Raw genomic sequence first — 19,310 nt, 5'->3', positions numbered from 1 at the left:
TCGTTTTCACAGTACCACGATCACCTTGTCTACTTAAGAATAACCTTCAAAAATACGTTTTTGCATAGACAACACATGAATAGCAGTATCTTTTGAATCTGGAAAAGGCCTATATATGGAACTTGGAGGTAATAATGTAATGAGTAATTACACAAATGGGGTTTAGGGAAAACTTTACCTGCGTTTATTAAAAACTTTCTATCACACCGCACGTTTCGGACAAGAATAGGAGACACCCTATCTCAAATCCATACGATGGAAAATGGAATCCCTCAGGGTTCGGTTATGAGCTGCACATTATTCCTAATAGCCGTTGATGATTTGGTGTCATCCATACAAAAACCTCTAAACGCATGCCTGTATGTAGATGGTTTGATCATTTGTACATCTAGTGAGAACCTTGAAGATATACAAACTGAGATGCAGGAAGGTATTAATAAAGTGGTGGAAGTGGCCGAAAATATTGGTTTTCGGTTTTCATCCGAAAAAACGGTAGCAATCCATTTTTGCCGACTGCGACACGAGCATGCCGATCCGGTACTCAATATTAGAGACAGTACCGTGAGATACTTACCTAGTATAAAAATTTTAGGAGTAATCTTTGACAGTAAACTTTACTTCCGAGAACACATTGAGGCATGAGAAAATGAATGTAAAAAGAGGTTAAATATAATCAGATGTCTAGCAAATAATTCATGGGGCTCAGATCGAATTACTTTGCTTCGATTCTATAAAGCTTTTGTATTGTCTATTTTGGACTACGGATGTATCATATATTCACCAGCGCGCAACAGCCACTTAAGACGCCTAGATAAAATACACGCGAATGGACTCAGAATGGCGATAGGGGCTTTTCGCACAAGCCCATTAGAGTCAATTTATAGCGATTCAGGAGTTCCAGCTCTTAAATATCGTCGATATAAACTACTCCTTCACTATTACACTAAGATCCTATCCCTACAATATCATATTAACAATCCCATATTGGTCGACCATGAAACGCAAGACTTGTACCGCCAACGATCTACAATAACCAAACCGGCTTTAATTCGTGCAACCGAGAACTTGAAGGATTTGAATATAGACACGCCCACTCTATTCCTCCAAAGTATACATGAGTATCCCCCGTGGTGCAAGCCAAATGTTACCTTTAGGCTGGATTTGTCAGTTTTCAACAAACAGTGTACACAAAAAAGTACCTACAGAGTACATTTTAACAATATAATTAAGGAATATCCCCACGACGTAATTATATACACTGATGGTTCGAAAACGGAGAATGGAGTGGGAAGTGCCATATATGTAAATGGAGAAGGGTTTCACTGGCGTCTTAATAATATGGCTAGTATTTATACGGCGGAACTATATGGATTGTGGCAAGCGTTACTATATATACGACACAATGTCATTAAAACAGCCTTGATATGCACAGACTCTTTAAGCATAGTGAGTTCATTAAGTAAAAAAGTAACTTCGAACAACGCATTAGAGAATATAATATTAGCATTATTATATGATGTCTGCAATAAAAGTAATAAAACGATAGTGATAATATGGGCACCTGGGCATGTAGGTATTGCCGGTAATGAAGAGGCCGACGAATTCGCACGAAACGGAAGCAACTTAACAAATGTAGATATGATACCCGTTCTATCTGAAGATTTTAAATATAGGATAAAGATTAATATCAATGACTTGTGGCAAACGAAATGGCATTCTGAAAATACCCAACTGAGGCACATTAAACCGTCCATTAAGCCATGGAAACCTAGATTACTTACAAGGCGACAATCTACAGCGCTAACGAGGGCAAGAATAGGCCATACTAACTTACCCATCTCCATCTTCTAGGGAAGGTAGGAGTAAATGAGTGCGTGCGATGCGGAGTGAATGTGTCGATGTATCATATATTGATTGAGTGCCGCCAGACCGAAAGGCTGAGAAGAGAGTTAAATCTACCTAATAACCTTAAAAGTATATTTGAAGATACAACTGATGCTGTCAATAGATTACTGTTATTTCTAAGTAGAACTGGTATTTTAAGGAAACTATAATTACTACAGAGAACATAAACACTTAGCTAATAGCTAATAGCCAAAGCAGAGTGCACCTCCACTAAAGCAAAAGTGCTGAATGGTATTTGCATGCAAATTTGTAAGAACATTTTATAAACTTTTGACGTCTGGGCCTGCTTGGCGCGACGCAGCAGCGGGTACCTGACGTCACAACGCTAGCCTTGTCTCGAGGTACCGTTTTCTAGCTTCTTTTCCATTACGAAATGATTTCGCCAATTCATTTTTTGAATTTTTTATTTGTGCTAAGTATTAGTGTACAGTTAATTCTTCCGAATTATAAGGCTAGAACAGAAAATATGAGACCTGCCTATTGCGGACTATACTTCGATCTACCTATTCTAGTAAATTTTAACAATAGACAGACACTACTCTTAGATTTACTTAGCGAAGTGTTATCATCCAAACATAACGACGAGCGATAACATTAATGCATGCAACTCTACCAGAAACCTAAGGTTAAAGGTAATAATAAACAAAGTTCACTTACCACGAAACACCTCGATGTAATCTTCCACACCCCATGCAGTTAGAAAATCCTGAACGTCTTTGTCAGCCATCATAAGAAGACACTGTGTAAAGAACCGGCAACACATGCAGTATGGCGCGTTACCGGGAATACGCACCGAGTTGCTATACGACGCCGACGTTTCATTTACTTCAGTAACCAACAACCGAAATTTGTATCTACAGCAGATAGTTTGCTGGACTAGCCAATATTGCACGCTTTTTAACAATATGATTTTCTGCAGTTCAGCAGTTACCATAAGGACGGCTTGCAGCTGGCTGCATTTTCTGTTTTGGATTTGCAGTATTTACTATCTAATTACGGTTACCGGCCTAATTTGTTTCTGTTGTAAAAACAAAACAATGTTGTTACTGATACTGTTCATTTGCTGTCCTTACGAATGAAATTGTTAATTTATTTTATTTGCCGTTTTGTACCAAACACACTGCAGAAGCTACCAAAAACCGTTTAGCAAGGAATGAATTGTACCCATTACAGCTCACTATCTACTCCCCACGATATCCTTAGGTTGACAGTACCTAATTTTGGTTACAACTATCATTTATCAATTAGCAGATCTGTTTTGCTAATTTTGTACTCCCAATTTTTCTCAGTGTTAACTTATACAAGTATGCGAAGAGTTTGGAGTAGAATAGGATGCTGGAACTATGAGTACTGAGCGAACTAGTCGTAGAGTTAATCGTAGACGCATTGCCAGGAGTTACTTTTCACATGTACCGTGAAATACTAGTTTTTTCTGTGTTAAAACGAATGTTCACTTTGATTCAGATAGATCGATTTATTGTGCTTCGAAGTTCCGGCATGTAAACCTTGATTGTATTAAGGGGAGTCAAATGAAACCTCGGTCCGCGGGTATTGTGCGTAGTGTCACGAGTGTCTAGAGTTGAGGCAAAATCTCAAAACTGGTATAGTGAAATTGAGTTATGGCTCAACTCTCACGCTACTGAAAGTCGTAACTGGTTCAAGCTGACGCACCGTTAACATCTTTTATAGAGGAGAGAGGAGTTTTCGTGTCAAAGTTCGCACGTTGATCAGGAATAGTATTCCAACTTTGTAATCGCTCTCTTGCACCCAAAATCATAGCATAAGAATCTTTCCTTTGTAAAGTTTTTACATATTTCGCCGATGATAGAGGAACAAAGTAATTGCGATTGGGAGTTTTAAAGTTTAAAACTAGATAACAAGCAGAGTCGCTATAGTCGAATTACAGAATACAAAACCTAATTTCGATCACAATTGCGTTTTATTTCGGTAACTAAATTGTCCAATTCGAGACGGTCTATAAAAGGTTTCAGTTCGAAAATGACCCACACAAAAATGCTCCTTAGGAACGTAGCACATAAAGGGATAGAGTTTTGGTAACGGATAAGAGACGCTTTAAATTAAATTCCAGTTCAGATCAAACGAAAGTTAGTTCAAAGCAAGAAAACTATCTTTACGTTGTCATCCTAAGCTAACATATTAAAGGGTTGTTTTTGTAAAGGTGACGAGTGAAAATTCCTTAAAGGCGCTCGTCTGCTTCAATAGTAGATTGCAAATGAATTGATTGCTTTCTGCTTATGACACCAGTCGACTGAATGTACCAAATAAATTTTTGGCGGTGTTTGCGGTAAACTGGCAAAGCAGAACAAAATGAGATGTTTTGCAAGATGTAGAACTGTTTTTATAACAGAGCATAGACTAAATCCATATTGCGAAAGACGCGAACTTTAAAGGCTGCATTTTACGAGCCGTTACGTGCGAAATATATAGAAAAGCGGAGAGAACAATGAAAAATCCATCAACGTGGTCGAAGCATTTCCCGCTCGAATGGAGTTGTTTAATTGTGCCCACCACTAAAATTAATTTATAGTCTATCGATTAGCGCGGAAGCCCATACAATGTGATAGTGTATTCACTTAATGTGATAATTAACTCCGGGATGAGGAGAATAATCCATAGGCAGTGTGATACGTCATGAGTAACGCCGATAACAACCAGTAATTAGCGCGTAAATCGAACAGCTCTTACACAAACATAATGCAAATTACTTCATCAATATGCTTAGATTCGATGTTACTTAAATCTAATATTAAAATCCATTGTTTGCAAAAACGAATTTGGTAATTAAAAAACAACACAATTTGAATATTTATGAATCGGGAAAAATAAGCCTAAAAAGTGTTTAGTGAAAGTAAATTAATAATTTCCTATTCATACGGATTACACAAAAATTCGTTTTCCTCTGTTTACATAAGCTAATGCTTATTAATTACGACCAGTGGAAAAAGTGTTTCATATTTCGTTTGTTTACACTTTTCATTTCAAAAAGTGCAAAAGTTTGTTCTATACAGCTTAAATAAATAATCGTTGTTTGCGAAATTTGGTGACAATTAAAATAGAAAATTGATTACTTTGACCATTTGTCGGTAGCATAAATAGCGCCAGGTGTAAAGTGAAGTACTAAATTACGTGGTAATTAAAAGTATCTTACATTAGTTACTTTAGGACATGTGTGTTACGTTACAAAGAAGCTGGGCACACGAAGGCCTTTGGGATCATTTTCTCAGATAAATTTAGGGGTTACTTTGATCACTTGCTGAGCTTCATCCATGCTTTCAGGTCTTGTCATTTTAGTACAGTCAAATTAGATCAAATTTTTACGAATAGCGGAAATAATTGAAAGAAAGCTGAAAATTGGTATAGAGGTACATTAGGGCGTGTATTCGAACATACGAAAAGTCGGGACCGAAACTCTTAGTGCTCGAGCCGCCATCTTGGAAAAAAGGTACTCCAAATCACTTTTTCGCTGATATTTCGGTAACCGTGCATTCTAGGAAGTCAAGTTTCATATAAAAAAAGAAAGATAATAACATTTTGTATAAAAAAGATGGTATGCACTTTTTTTGTATTTTCGTTATTTACGCCGATATTCCACATTGAATATAGAGCATAATCTTTTTTTCAGATGTAGGTGCATTACTTTCAGCGCTCGCGTGTTTTAAACATGAATATGTTAAAAAAATGGATCTAGCGGACATTTTAGGGCCTGTTAACCAGTGAAGAGAAGGGCAGTTTTATCTAAAATTAAACACTTACGACATATCGTACTGACTCAACAGATGCGTGTTTTGTATTTCTCGTTAATCCAATCACTGTTAATGTATGGAATTGTTGGCTGGGAGTATTTTATGCTAGTGAATCCTTATACAGTCTTATACAGGGTGGTGCCTAGCATGACGCAGCGCAGGGATTTCAATGGTAATTTCTTTATAGTCACCATACTAGCTCCCCTAATTATTTTACAGCAAAAGTCTAAAGAAGTTTTTGTTAGAGAAAAAAATACTGCATATGTTCATACTATTACTTATAATTTTCCGTTTTTCAAAATCCTAGAAATTCACAAAATAAAAAATTACATTTTTATAAATCAGTGATGATCTTTTAACAAACTACAAGCGCATCGCGTTATTGTTGTTTGACGTTCAAACGATTTTTATATTTAATTCTGTATTCTTGCACTGCTTGGAATTGGCCTATTGGGGTACTTACCACTAAATACACACGTTACTTGGCGGGCATTATTTCCAGCATAAAACAACTTTAACATTTCGATTTTCTCGTCAGTTAAATACATGATAAAACAATTTTATGATTAACTAATTTATAAACAAGTATAAATTTAATAAATGTCAAAGGCAAATAATGAAACGCGATCGCTGTTTTTTTAGGTAATTCCAAGGCATATCTGTTTTATTGAAAAATGAACCTTTTTATTTTGTTAATTTCTACGGTATTGAAAAACGGAAAATTATAAGTAATGTATTTTTTTCTATAAAAAAAAACGTATTTAGACCTTTGCTCAAAAATATATAGGGGAGCTAGTAATTGACAATAAAGAAATTACCATTGAAATCCCTATGCTGCGTCGCGCTAAGCACCACCCTGTATAAGGAATCAAATGTAATGAATTTACGCCAACCTTACTGTAACAAAATCCTCCAGTTCATAAAAACATCCAAAATTACTGCCCAACATGCACTCTCATTATACACACCAGGAAGATCATAATCTCGACCATAATATACTTTTTCCAAGGTCTGAAAAAACAATCTGTAAACGATGTACTCACTGCTCAGTACATTGCTCCAAGGCTTTATTCCATTCTACCGCGCGAAATGGACAACATATTATCTACCTATCCCGTTTTCACGAAACAAGTTTAGGTGTGGATACTGGAACAGCGCTATGTACTATTTAGCGAATTGTTAATGGAATTGTTTAGTTTAGTTTATTATTTTTAGTATTTTGTATGAAATGAAGTCAAGTTTGATTTATATTTTTTTTGTAAATGCCCCGTATCCATTACAAGTAGTACAACGAACAAACGACTTCGTATTTTGGCAATATTTATTTTTCTTAGTTTCCTTATGTAGGTATCTTTTGTATTCAGCTATATAGTAGAAAAATAAATATATTATTATTACTATTTCCTTCTCTTAGGTGGTCAACAGGCCTTAACAATGTCAGTCAATTTTTTAAACATATGTTTAAAGCACGCGAGCGCTGAAAGTAATGCACCTACATCTGAAAAAAAGATTAATGCTCTATATTCAATGTGGAATATCGACGTAAATAACGAAAATAGAAAAAAGTGCATACCATCTTTTTTATAAAAAATTTTATTATCTTTCTTTTTTTATATGAAACTTTACTTCCTAGAATGCACGGTTACCGAAATATCAGCGAAAAATTGATTTGGAGTACCTTTTTTCCAAGATGGCGGCTCGAGCACTAAGAGTTTCAGTCCCGACTTTTAGTATGTTCGAATACAAGCCCTAATGTACCTCTATACCAATTTTCAGCTTTCTTTCAATTATTTCCGCTATTTTTCCTAATTTGACTGTACTATTTGGCTTTTCAATTGACGTTTCCAACAGTATGTACAACTACTGATCTAATAGTCGTCCGCATCAGCCACGACAAGGGCCCCTAAAGTGCATCAACCACGATCCCTTAGCACTCATTCTACTTTCCCACTTTTCGGGGAGCTTACTATCGATATCTGTGCCGTACTGAATGCGTTCCTCACGTCTATTGAGACCATTTCCGATGTATTCTCCTTGCCTTCTTAGTAATAACAGTTCATAATATAATAAGTTTATCTATTTACCTACATTATAGAATGAAAGATTTTTTTCTATACATTCATTACTGTCAGACACTTTGCATGGACCGTAATCTCCTGCAGCTGCTGCTGTTGCCTGCTTTAAGGCGAATATAGAATATATAATTTTTTTTGTATTTTTATCAATAATAATACAACATACTAATTCATTGCGCGAGTTCTGTTGTAATTGTGTAATAATGTAATAAATATCCCCGCCCCTCCAATGTTAATACTTGACAAGTAGAACTGAAGCAGCATCACTTTAGGCAAGCTAACGAAATTTGCCTTCCTCATCAAACCAATTACACAAAGGAAATGGCACCGGAAAATTTAACTAAAACTCGTAAGATCATATAATTTCGTTGTGGTGAAAACACATAATTAAATAAATAATTCAATTACTAATTTAATTGTGAACGTTATCCAAACGGCACATGCGTTCCACTATAATATTAATATCAGGCCACGCTTCACGCCACATTATAAGATCACACATTATAATATGCTTACTGCATTCGGCAAGCTTAAACTGGAAGGAAGGACGAATTTCGCACATAGCACGGTCCATAAAATTTGCATTAAACCGGCACGTCAACTTTACAAGCAATGAAAACGCACAAAAGTATTGATTCACTTTCTCACATTCAAATTAGTCAGACACAATAGATTCGCGGATAAAAATTCATTCAGCGTTAAATTTGAAGGGAAATAGTAAATATTCAAACGAGAACATTTTATTAAATAGAAACAACAGCGTTCCGCTCAGCAAACTATACAGGGTGTTATATGACCGTATGTAAAATAAATTGGGTGATAGAGGGGATCAAGACAAGCAATTTTTCGAAATAAACCGAGGGTCCCAAGTGTTTCGTTTGGGAGCCACCCCCAAAGAAGTGGTGAAATTTGAATTTCTTCTTTAATTTTTTTCTCAGCAACCATAAGAGTTACAAAGATGGGTGGCACGTCTTTGAATAGGTTTTTGGGTTTGTCCTATTCGATTTTTCAAAACTCCTACCACGAATCAAATTTGTCACGCCGGTCTTATTTTTTGTTCTACAGGGCGATGTTTAATTCTTGTCCACCAGCTGCAACGCCAAGATTGATATTAATAAATCTGTATCTATAAATGTATAACAATAGAGCAACCAGTGAACCGTGCCTTCTAACACTATAATCGCCATTATAAAAATTAAAGAAGATGAAATTTGCTACAAAAAAGGTTATATGCATTTTTCTCCTAAACTTAATAGTTTAGGCGCCACATTCGATTAATAGTAAGCATATATGTTACTGCTTGTGAAAATCGATATTTATTTGCTTTTAGAATTGATATTAAAAAAAGTATATATAATGTACGTTATATATTGAACTAATAAACAAAATAAAAGGAAACAAAAATAAATCATGATGCAGTCGCTCGTACACATCATACCTGAAACAGATATCTTTAAATTTAACGTCATTAAATCATCAAACTAACAATTTATCACATGCTTGTGCTACCTCTTCTTCCACAATAAAGTCATCCGCACCTTCGTCCTTCTCACTGCATGCATCGTCCAGTTGGTCTGCCACCACAGGCACATTATTACACGAGTTTCCTCTGCATTGTCCGCACATGGAAGAACAGTGAAGGCCTGCTATCCTGCACTGGCACCCTCTTTGGCAGCCTTTCTTGCAATTGCAACTTATGAGGTGTAAAAGTTCATCTGGTGCAGGAGGCAACTGGGTAGGCACAGGGACTAGAGCGCCATTTATTTTCTGCCATCCCCACTCGGTAGCCACCAGCCAATTTTTTACTTGCAAATACACTCGGAAAGAGTGTTGTCTCGCTGCATTACTTGTTGGTGGAAGATTGGAAAGATCGAGTGGACTCTTTTTCCTTTGTTTTAAAGCGGCTTTTTTGCTGTACATGAAGTAGCGTAACTCATTCAAGCTTTTGCACGTCTTGGCATTGTACAGTGCGCTTACATAAATTTGGATTGGAATTCAAAGGGTTGTAAGCGAGTTTCTTCCCTTTACCAAATATTGCACATGTTATATCTGAACCAGTTGCAGCATGTCAAAATAAAATAACGTCCTTCATCTTATCGATAGTGGTTTGCAGCTGTTGAATATTAAATACTTTCAGTGTTCAGTTGTAGAACATACAAAGAATTGTTGCTGCCAGCCAAAGCAATCAGGGCAACCAATATATCGGTGTCATTTGCAACAACTGTTACTGAATTATTTTCCAGAGACTTAGATAAGGCCGCTGAAACAATTAAATTGTCAGCATCTCCTATTGTCTGACAAATATCTACGTTGGCGTCCTTAAGCTTCATGGAAAGTATTGATATTAGCTGCGCTTTGTTTTTTGAATTGCGCAACAATTCTTCCTGGCTGGTCGTCGATGGCATGTTCTCATTTATGGTCAAATTAACAGACGTCTTTTTAGAGCTTCGACGCTTCTGCTCTTCAGACTTTGTGTTGGGTGGGCCATCATACCCATCAAATATTACAGTGGCTCCTCTGTAACGGGACATTATATGCGCAACATATTTATTACAGATGTCGCCATATGTTGTTCCCTTTTCTGGTCACACGCAATTATGAAGTAGGAATCCGCCATCAATTATAAAGTGGGTTTCTTCTGGTGCACTCTCACAAGGCACTTCATGGTTCTTTACACTGATTTTTGAGAAAAATGCATATAACCTTTTTTGTAGCAAATTTCCTCTTCTTTAATTTTTATAATTGCTATTTTAGCGCTAGAAGGCACCGGAAGCGAGATTTTTGCAAAAAAAACCGTTTTAGGAAGCTCCAGTCCAATCCTTAGAAACTTCTGATATGTTATAGAGGAATAGCTACTTGACATCTATACCAAAAATCAGCTTGCAAGGAATTTGTTTTGGATACCTCGAGATTTTTACTTATTATTCTGGAGCTACAAAGGTTAACTTCAACAGAGATAACTAGATCCGCTAAAAATATATTACCCCAAACGTAACATTTACGCCATCTTACTCTCTACAAAGACTAGTATCGAAACAATTCCGAAAATTAACGTGAGTTAACGTGGGAGGGATGCCATGATTTTGGAACCATAGACGTTACCGTAAATCCAATGGTAACTCGTTTAAGTAATCGAAGAGCATGTCTTGGGGGCACGTAAGTATTGCTCGGCGTTCATTCTTAGTGGCAGAATCAATGACCTACGAGATGCTGATATACAATGCTGACCCACAAGTTGTCAAAAAATCTTTTTGTAGGAAATGTGCCATGCGAGTTTTCATCACTTCATTCATGGGAATTGTTTGTATTAAAATATCCATCGCCATAACCATTTTGGTCTCTTTTCGCCCAATTTTTTTGGCATGGCTCAAAGGTAACACCATGTATATCAGACAACTACGAATTTTGTTGGTGTTTAAAAAGACTAGAAATAAATTATCTTCGGACAAGAAATTTGAACATTTTATAACAAATTCCATTCAATGGTAATCAAGTTCTAATAGAAATTCAGCACAATATGGCAAGGATTCATGTCCAGTTTGGTAAAATGAATGAAGTTTTTTAGATCTTTTCCCTGCTTTCTTTGAGTTTGGATCACTGAAACGGTTTGAGATTTTTAGGATCTGATTTCAGTCCATCGTGACTGTGAACCAGCTGTACAAAAAATAAAAAAATGAACCAATTCCGTTCTTTTTTTAGCGTATTTTCGCAAAATAAAAACTATGGCCAGTTTGTTCACCTGTCTGTCCCTACGACTGTGTCACTACCACATTTTATCTTAAGAGCTATTGTCCTACTTTTCGATATTTTGTTCGTGATTGGTGTGCAGGGTTGTACCAAGAAAGGAATTTATTTACCAAAAAAGGTTATGGCACGACGCGAAGCGGAAAAATGAAAATAGGTTTAGTGGCATTAAATAATACATTTTTGAAAAGCTGACACTATTTCCTATTTCTCAACATAATCGCCGTTCCGACCAATCCATTTTTGCGTGCGGTGTACCACCTTTTGTATGTCTGCGTCGTAGTACTCCACCACCGTGCGGGGAAGACAGCTTAAAACATGTTCTCTCAGTTCCTCTCCAGTTCTGAAATGTTCCACCCAGGTGTTTCACTTGGGGCTAGGTCTGAGCTGTAAGGACGGTGTGTGACAGTATCCCATCCAAATTTGTTGATGGGATTGGTTGTCACATGGGTAATGCGCGGACGAGCTTTGTACTGATGGAAACGCACTCCCTTCGTGAGTATGTCTCTCCTTTTGTTTAATGTTTTATATTGCGGGGCGAAGGTTCTTCAACGCCTCACAGTAGCGGTCCGCATTGATGGTTGTACTGGGCAGGAATTCCCCCCCCCCCCCACCGGTCATGTCCCAAAAAACGCTCTCCATCACTTTGCCGACAGACAGGATTTGTTTAAATTTAAACTATCGCGGCTTTGGCGTCAATGCCCTAGTGGCAATGTGGTTCAATGAATATAGCTCGTTTGGTGGGAAATTGAGAGAGGGAGAACAAAGTTACATACCAGTGTTGCCGGAGTTTGCGTTACAACGTTACCTATTTTACGGACAAGCCTAGTACGATCTGCTTACTTGCCAGTTAGCATGAAGAGTAAATCGACTAACAAGCTTATTAGTCCTTTCACCTCCTTGACTTTTTTGTTTTTTTTGTCGCTGCTAATATATCATCCATTGTAGGAATACTTAACATTACTCTCTTGGCAGCATCTGTCCACTTGAATGTGTACTTATCTTCAGACTTACGTGTAGGAGACGAGTTGTCATTGTGCCATGGATCCCCTTTTCCCTGGAGGATATGAGGGATCAATTATGTTGAATGACACTAAATGCTGGTGAACTGTTTATTTTATTTCTTTAACAAATTATAATGACATAGTCTTAACATTTTTATTTATAACAGATATATTTTTCCTTACTTTATATAACATACAGCAAAAATCTACATACTTTAGTTAGAAAGTACACCGCTTTGAGTAACCCTATCTGCAGGAGGCGGCTGTTCCATTTGCTGAATCATTTTGGTAGGATTAACTCTGAAACATGTTATGCATTGGTCCGGCACGCTACGTATTGCTTATGTTCCGTTAATCGGCAGTTTGCCTGATTGTCCACATAGCTAGTTTACATTTGAATATTTATTAAAAATTGAAAAATCGTGTTGAGTTGTTGATATCATATTAACTAGTTTTTCTTTTTTTTTTACCTCGGGTAATGCATGTGATGGTGGAAGAACGTATGTCTTGAACATGTCGTTTTTTTGTGGACCGTTCCATCAAATTTGGTTGATTTTTTGATTTATTTATTTCTTTGTGCCATTTGGCATAAAATATACATAAATTATAATAATTTAAATAAATATACGTGTATAATATATAAAAAATAAAATAGAGATATCGCGTAAAAGTTAAAAATATGTATAAAAGATTTAACAAGTAATAAAATTTTAAAACAAAACATTGATAAAACACTTAATACCTAACATGTAGCATTTATAAAAAACTCATCCAGCGAATACAAAGCCATTTTAGTGACGATATGAGAAACTTTTTGTTTGAAATGTTTATATATCGAAATTTATTTTACGTGTTCTGGGAGAGCGTGATGTTTTAAAGCAGCAGCACTTATTCCGCGTGAAAGACAGTCGGCAGGGTTATGTTGAGATTTAATGTGACCCGATATTAAATTACTATTGTTTTGAATAGCGCTACTCTATTTTTTCTATTTTTTGAGACAATGTGTAACAAATTAATTTAACAGTGTAAAATGAATTGAGTTTAACAGTGTAATACATTTTCTATTTTATTTAAATTATCTGAAATCAACAAATCCTTGAAGAGGACAAAAAATTTCCGAACGATAAGCGGACACTTCCTTGATAGCTTTGAACGTGTCAAGACGACGTTAAGAAGTAATTACGTTCTAGAAATTACCATTAATTTAAACGCAAATATAATTGCCATTGAAAGAAGCACGTATTATTGCTTACCGAAATTTCGTTAAAATTTGAGTCCGACGAGGATTATTGAAAAAGTTTTTTGTTGAGCGTTCGTTTTGTTTATGCATACAATTTTAGCCTTTTATTTCTACTCGATTTATTTTCTGGTAAAATTGCTATTGGATCCAGAATTACGAACTGACGTTGACGATAAAAGCAGCACGTTTGAGGTTCTACGTTTTTTCGTTTGGTGTTAGCGAGCGCCAGATTCATTTGGATTTGGAAAAACCTTCCCAAAATTTCAACTTCTGTGGGTGTTCTACCAACTCACCTATCAATACTCAGTGTGCGAAGAAAACCTACCTTTAATGAAAAACCAATCAAATCAGTCCCGTTGGTATGTTGTTTTGGAATTGGTTTCATTTCAGACAAGTTTGTAATTTCTTTTCAAACCCTGGACAAGAACAACTTGTATAGAAGTTGGCAGCTAATTGATTTTTTTCTAATGTTCTAGAAGTAATTATTAATTGAAGTTAAATTTTGCTACTTGTCCATTGGTACCAATTGTATTATCAAACCAAGTACTTATTTTTTTTCACTACTAGCGTCTGATGACATGATTATTAACCTTTTTTCCACTTGTAAAGTAGGTTTTCTCGGTATTTGTTCAAAGTGGTTAATAATAATACATTATTAACTAGTAGTCAATAATGAGAACTGTCACGCTGTCACTTTTAGAAAACACAACCCGAAATTTCGCTCAATAAATGTTTAGACAAGTTCTCTAAAATGAATAATTGCCACCATCCGCCATTTCCAGAGAAATTACATCCCTAAAATTATCACATTTTGAAAAAATTCGAACGAAATTACTCTTTGAAAATATCTCAATGACAGAACAAAATACGGCCTGTTTGACTTGTACTTCTACGTACTTGATTGACATGTTAAATTAAGAAACAAAAAATTCTGTCCAACCGTTCACTTTCTTATCAATATAATATGTTAATTAGAGGATTTCAAGTGCTAGTAGTGAAAAAAATAGTATATATACCACGGTAGAGAAGTCTATTATTGCCTTCGCACCTTACACCCCTTGGCGCAAGCGCCTCGAGATGTAATCTTGGTGCTCAGGCATAATACTGTACTTCTCTACCTTGATATATAATGTACTATTTTTTTTTTTTTAATTTATACAGGCGTCGACTGCTAAGGCCATTTGCCTGTTTACACGGACTTCTATATTTCACAGTACTGTTATAACATGAAAATAATATCACGCCGGTAAGTATATACACCTTCAAATTTCTTTATATAGATCAATATTTTTTAAGTACATGAGCGTTTTTTTAAAATACTTCGTGTGCAAGTCAATCGGACATTACAGGTATCGCAAATCGGCCGATTTTGTCCCGTAAGCAGATATTGATGGGTCAATTTAGTGTGAACAATTCGTAATCTCGTAAGCACCACTTGATCTCGCCTCTTCTGTTTACATTTTAGCGCAGAAACTCCAATATTTGGTTTAATAATTTTTAAATTTGATTCCTCCCTGTCCCATTCCTTCTGCCATAGATTTACGATGATTTTATGAATTTCTTTTATCTGGTCATCTATAGTTGTTGGGATGCCAGTATCTGTCGCATTTACCATGTTTGCTGCAGCATTAGCAGCGGCATCTGCTCGTTCATTACCCAAAATGTCAACATGTGCAGGAGTCCATAGTAATACGGCACTTTTATTTAAAGTTTGTAAGTACGTATTGAGACATAGGATACGCTTAACATATTCATTTATAGAGAATATATCTTCAATAGCAGTTATGGCACTTAAGGAATCTGTACAGACGACGCATTTGATTTTGTTTGAAAAAGAGAATAGAAGTAATGCCTGCCAAATGGCAAATAGTTCTGCTGTGAAAATGGAACAGCATCGTGGTAGAGTCCATGAATGACTTATAGTGTCTACAGTTATCGCAGCTCCAGTACCAATATTGTTTTTTGATCCATCTGTGAAAATTACTAGATGGTCTTTAAAACATTCGATTTCATTTTTAGAAATGTTACGAAAAATTGTCGGGTTTGTTTCGCTTTTTCTGAACTTCGAAATGTTAATGTTTATTGTTGGCACGCATATGCACCATGGAACGTACTCTGTAGGCATAATTTCACAGGCATCGTTTAAAGTAATATTATTTCTAGCTACGAATTCCAGAAACCTAACCTTCACCGGACGCGGTATTGTAGGCCGCGAATAAAATTCGTTATTCGAATTTTCAAAAAGATTATAATTTAGGTGTCGTCTCAGAGATAACATTTTACACCGATAGTTTATTACTAGTTGTGCCCTTTTAAGGTGAAGTGGTAGGATATTACTCTCTACGTGAACCGACATACGAGGACTTGTGCGAAAGGCTCCCGTGGCTTGACGTAGGCATGATAGCTGAATTGTTTCAAGTTTTTTTACTATTATATGCGAAGCTATCTCTGTACGGCTATATTGATTTTATAGCGGTTGTTCTAATTTTTAATCTTCAGGAATCACATTTCAATTTAAGTAATTATTTATTTACATGTACACTACGTGCCAACGAAAAACATTTTCAATTATGAATAAAAACTGATTTTACTAAGGAAGTAGATAAAGTCACGTAATCCTTATTTATGTAAACGTCATCTGATGCAATTCAAATTTTTTACCGTTTCCGAACACATTTTTTCACGTCAATTTCTAAGCAATTTTCAACAAAATCACCGTTTGTAAAAACCATAAGATTTTCGTAATTATACGAGAAATTTCAAAACTAACTTCAGTGGCAGTTTCTGCATCTTGAATAATAAACATAGCTTGTTGATCAAATAGAGACTCGTTTTTTCTTGTGCTTTATTGTGTCCTTGTATTTCCATTTCTTTGAAATAGCAACAGAATCCTTGCAAATGAAGCTACCAATATTATGTGGCGTAACAAAGTCAAAATGTCTAAATTGTCGATTTTCATCTCTGTCGGTGTACTATACATATATTACTTACCTAATCCTTAAAGTTTGTGAGAAAAACTTAATCGCAAGCAAGCAGCGCGATAATTTTGCATAACCGATTATATCGTCGTAAGGATTTATTTTACATTTTAAAGCTACAAAATATGACCAAAATTCTCTGGCACTGATAGCAGCCTTCATTCTGGAAACATTCATCATTACTTCTAAGATAGATTTTGTAATAAAAAGAAATATTTGTTTCTCTTCGACATAGAGCTAATAAATTGCAACTAATAGCTAGTCATATTGTCAATTGTCAATGAATCAACAAATTGTTTGGGAATATCCCCAGGTAGATGTTTCCGTGACAAACAAATGCGTAATATCGCCCACCACCTTGAATCTGTTAATAATTTGGCTTAATTCTTGCGTAGGAAGGAGATTGCAGTTTGCGATCGGCTGTAAGTAAAATAATGTACTTTTCCTCGTTGCAAGGTCTTTGTGTGTTATTCTCTCTGTTTATATATTTTGGAGTGGCATTTAATTGTTATTGGGGGCGAACCCAGCCCGCCCACCCTTAATGAGTTTTAGGCTTACACTTGCTTCTCGTACCCATATACTCTTCCTCCCGCCGCCCAAAATCAGCAACGGATTGACCATGGACTATAAAAATGTTTTTTTGGCAAATATTCTATACCTACACCACATTTCCGCTAAAGGATTGCCTAGCGGTAGGCTTACAAAGTAAAATAATAACAATTTAGATATTAGCCTAAAGTATAAATTACGCGGGCCGCACACCTCAAAAATGGTTGGATGGCGTAGGCGGTCGGTGCGTTCGGTTGGAAGTTGACTGGGTTGTTCAGGGCCATGTCGACTCCACACGGCCGTCATAAACGCCTTGTGAATGGAACTTCGCTAGAGTAAGAAGGAGGAAATAAGAAGGTGAGTCTCTTACCTGTCCAGGTCCACCTTCTCGTCGCCGTTTCCCGGCAACCTCGGCTGTTCGTATACGATCCTCTTCACGATTCAGCTAGGTTACGTGGAGCTTCCCAGCAGACCTGAACATCCCATACAACCAGTTCGCCAGAGAGAATCAATGGATTACGAGGTCCGGCTTGAACAGCTAATTCATCCGCATCGTGTGCATCGTCACCTTGCGGAAGTCGTGCCACTTGATACGCTCGTAATGGGTCACGTCACGACATCCCTGTAGTACGTGGGACAAGATGACTCCACCCGAGCGCACCCTCCCCTGCATAGACGTTCCTCTCTCGGGACATAATGGAGGCCTTTCGTAGAGTGGTCTGAAGAGCGTAATTGAAACGGGGTGTTGTAATAGAAATGATCGGCTGGCAGTGTCATTGGCGGCCTCCTGAACAATAGGAAATAATTGTTCAGGTAAATAAATTGGAAAAACAATTACTCGTGGTTATAGTCTGTGACACAGCGGACACCTCCATACACGCTTAACTGCGGTCTTGATGCAAGCCGTGCAGAAAATTGAGGACCTGATATTTTCCTTGGTTATTAAATTTTGGTTACAAATGCCAGACAGAAGTATTTCGACTTTTCGATCTTTTTCTCTCGGAGAACGCAAGAACTAAATGTAGATTTTATCCAAATTTTGCAGTTGTTCAGGTGTATTGAGCCTTTACTGACTCTGGAGTGCCTCAGAACCTGCCTGTGCAGATGGATGACTTGATTGTAAGGTTTGATTCCACGATGGTGTCCTGATAGTCGTCTCGGTTCGTCCCAGTTAGGTACTTTGCTTGCTTCCTTGCCGAGTCGTTAACAATGGGCATCTTAGCCCCAGATATTGTACCAAAATCCGATACAGCTGGGCAAAAACCAGCTAGGGGAGACCAAAAGGCGTGAAGCTTCATACGCAGTGTATAGATGCCAGTGAGTATGAGCCATGGTGACCAAGTTAGGACTAAGGTTCTGATCAAAGTAGTTGATGTGGACCTTCTTAGCATAGACGGTCGCTTCTCCTCAGCCTGTATGGTGGTTTATTACCCAATAATTAGCTTTGTGACAAAGATCAACGTTAAAGCCCTCTGGTATCTATTGGCTTCATTTATGCTGTGTTTTGACAACTTCTAGATGCTGGACCTTCTTGGAGAAGGGTGTCGCAATTACATATTATAACGGATGGGATTGGTAACAAGCTACTTTAAACCAAAGGTTTCAAGTAGATAGCAAAGGTTCCTAGTTTTCACTTCACGTTCTTTCACCATCATTTATATTTATCAAATTCAAATTAAAATCATCGACACCCATCAGATATAATAATTATTGTACTGCATCATTCTGTTTCGCTGCACTGTAGAAATGTTGGTAATTAAATTGCAACCCGTATATGGGGCCCCGGATTTTGCTTACTCGAATAATGTTAATTGTCTATGCTGGAAAAAAAGGTTTGGTTATAATACTTAATTGGATCTCGCGGATTCCTTTATATTAAAAGCACTTAATGCTCTCATTGTATTTTCACAAGTTTATGGCAGTAAGTCCAATCGTTTCTACAACCGAGTATCTCGTTTTTAATTGGTCGTTCGTTCCAATCACCATATTGGGGCTAAAATGCTATACTTTAGTATATGAGTTTACGCTTTTCTTTGTGTTTTTGCGAAATT

This window comes from Photinus pyralis, unplaced genomic scaffold, assembly GCF_008802855.1.
Source record: "Photinus pyralis isolate 1611_PpyrPB1 unplaced genomic scaffold, Ppyr1.3 Ppyr1.4_LG1, whole genome shotgun sequence".
In the NCBI taxonomy this organism is placed as follows: Eukaryota; Metazoa; Arthropoda; class Insecta; order Coleoptera; family Lampyridae; genus Photinus; species Photinus pyralis.
The sequence above is the reverse complement of the archived record's forward strand: the minus strand, read 5'-3'. Positions refer to the sequence as shown.